This window comes from Lissotriton vulgaris, chromosome 1_1 (genome assembly GCF_964263255.1).
Source record: "Lissotriton vulgaris chromosome 1_1, aLisVul1.2, whole genome shotgun sequence".
Lineage (NCBI taxonomy): Eukaryota > Metazoa > Chordata > Amphibia > Caudata > Salamandridae > Lissotriton > Lissotriton vulgaris.
Genome location: NC_141685.1, coordinates 1411113189 through 1411116302, shown reverse-complemented (window position 1 = coordinate 1411116302; position 3114 = coordinate 1411113189). Strand labels below are relative to the sequence as shown.

At 40.7% G+C, this 3114-nt stretch overlaps 1 pseudogene; it reads left to right on the top strand.

Annotated features, from left to right (window-relative positions):
- Positions 1–479: 479 nt before the first annotated feature.
- On the top strand, positions 480–2492 carry LOC147750613 (uncharacterized; annotated as a pseudogene).
- The last annotated feature ends 622 nt before the right edge of the window (positions 2493–3114 follow it).

The following is a 3114-nucleotide window of genomic DNA, read 5'->3' as shown; positions in this document are numbered from 1 at the left end:
ATTGTCAGCCCTTCTTAAAATGACTTGCCCAAGTTCAGTCAACAACGCTGTCTCCTTTTGATTTTACTGGTATTGTACCCCAAAATAATGAAATGACACTCTTGGACATGCACAATGTTGAGGTATGCTACCAGGAGCGGCCTGTACAGATAAGAGCAGTGGGACAGGGTGGTGGTGAAGGTGGGGAGGGATTGGATAGACGACCCAGAGGGCAAATTGAATAATACCAGTTCCCTTGTGTGTTGAATTACCCCCCACCCACCTCCTCTTACCTGCACGGGCTGCTCCTGTATGCTATAGTATCCATTGCAATTAGGGATTTATTGATAGTATTTTGTTATTGCTTTTTACATGTTTGGCAGTGAGCCAGGGACAATGATTGCCTTTTGTCTGTTGCAATTTCAGGTAGTCGTCCAGCCTCATCATGAAATAGTCAATTTTTCAGCGCCCAGCTGACTTGGCAGTTTAATTATTGCAAGATGGGCAAGTGGTCACAATGTAAAAAAATATACAGAAAAGAGTGGCAGTTGGATCCTGAACTAAAAAAAATGGATTGCCCCTATAAGGACAGATGATAGCAAAGCAGCATGCAAGTACTGCCATGTGGACATCCGTGCCCATTATAATGATTTGAAGCAACATGCAGCAAACAATAAACACCGCTCACGCTGTAATGCAGAAAGCACATCTGTGACATCCTTTATCCAACCTATCCCTTCCATTTCTAACGATCAGAAAAGAAGAGAAATCAGATTTGCCATACAAACTGCTTATTGTACATCCATTAATAATATAGATGGGTATGGTGAAATTTTGAAAGATGAATTCCCTGCCTTCCGAATGCACCGCACAAAATGTACAGCACTAATTAATTCTCTGTTGGGCCCATATTTCAAAGAGGAATTGCTGAAAGATATTGGAACATCACCATTTTCTTTATTGATTGAAGAATCGACTGACATTAAAGTGAAAAAACTACTGTGCATTTGCATTAAATATTTCAGCAAAAAGCTTAACAAATTTGTAAGCACCTTCCTTGCCATAGTAGAATTAGATCAGTCCTGTTCTGAAGATATAGCAAATGCAGTCCTAAACATGCTGGGAACTTGTAACCTTGAGATTAAAAATGTAATTGGCATAGGTACAGATGGGGCAAGCGTCATGTGTGGGAAGCACCACTCAACATTCACCTTGTTGCAAGATAAACAACCATCCTTGCAACTTGTGCGCTGTATTTGCCACTCCCTTGACATCACTGCTAAGAAAGCAATAAGGAGCATTCCTAGAAATTTTGAATTTGTGATCAGAGAAACTCACAACTGTTTTTTGCACTCACAAAAACACCAGGCTGACTATAAGTAGTTGTATCTCACATTGGATGGAGGCCTGTCCCTGAAATTAATTTCTCCTTGCAAAACACTGTGGCTATTGACATTGTGATTGCCTATTTTCCCCCTACTTTGATTGAGCAGGTGCCATTGTCATGTATTAGCTCTAGGATTACTACAGTCCAGAGTCACAATGGCGAACTGTATCCTCCTGCTCATTTCTTAACACTTCAAACATAGATTAGTTTACTTGAACAATATAATGCCTTAAAATTACACTTTTGCACATTATTCCATGTGGAACACTGCTATGCAGCAAGGATGGTCCAGGAAATGTATCAAGATGAGATAAATCTACTTTACCTCACTTTCTTAAAGCCAGTGCTTCAAGAAATAAAGGTTGTTAACAATATTTTTCAGCTAGAATCTGGGGATGCACTCCACATCTTCCGCGATCTATATACTCTGTATTTGTCCACACTTAAAAGGATACTAAAAATAAGTGTTTTTACATCTAATAATCAGGAGCAGTTGCAAAGCCTATACTTACAAAGTTCTGCCATTTATCTTTCACAGGATGATGTGGATCTTGGGCTCACTTTCCGTAACAAGCTGGAAGAAAGTAAACTCCCCTCTGTGTCAAAGGAAGGCATTGTGACAAGGTGCCTAGAGTTCATGAAAGTGTTGGTATCTGAATATAAAGCTTGTCTCCCAGAGTCTCTCAGCATGCTTAAAAAGTTAGAAAGTTCGAGTCTGCATAAAGTACTTGCAGATCCCAAACCACCTGTAACAGATTTGACAGAAGCCTTTTTCACTTGTCCATTGGAGGTCCTTGAGTCACAATGGAGAACTCTATCTTCATCCTCATTTAATAACACTTCAAACATAGAATCGTTCTGGATGGAAGTGTATAACTACACTGATGCTGCTTGCAACCATTGTTTTCACAAGCTTGCAATGGGTGCTATAAAGATGTTGGCTCCCCCGATATCCAATGCTCATGTTGAATGAGTTTTTTCTCAGATGACGCTGTTAAAAAATGATAGAAGTTACAGAATGGGCCTAAAACTGCTTTCAAATATTCTATATATTAAGTTTGGACTGAAACACATTGCAATAAAGTCCTATTCATTTCTTCCACCCCCAATTGTTTGCAAAATTTAACAGAACAATGCATGAATAAAATTGCAACAGTCAGCACCGCCACCACCCCGGAGCGGGATGCAGCTCATGTATGTTGCCAGGGGTAGAAAAGCACTTTCACATACCTGCTCATTAACTGCAGAAGGAGGCACAACGCCTGCCTGCTACTAACAGGACCAGAAGAACACTTTGTTAGACCTACTCTTGCCACTGTGTACCCCAGAGCATTGCGTGTCACTCCTGCTGGTGCCAACCCTAGAAGAGCACCATTCTCCACCTTCTCCTACTTCCAGAAACCCGCATTGCAGTGAAAAACAGCACTGCTTTCCATTCTATATTTCAACAAAAAGCTTAACAAATTTGTAAGCGCTTTCCTTGCCATGGTAGTATTAGATCATGCCTGTTCCGAAGATATTGCAAATGCAGACCTAATCTTGCTTGAAAACTGTAACCTTGACGTTAAAAGTGCAATTGGCATAGGCACAGATGGTGTAAGCATCATGTGTGGGAAGCACCACTCAACATTCACCATGCTGCGAGATGAGCACCCATCCTTGTAACTTGTGCACTGTATTTGCCACTCCCTTGACATCACTGCTAAGAAAGGAATAAGGGCATTCCTAGAAATTTTGAATTTGTGATC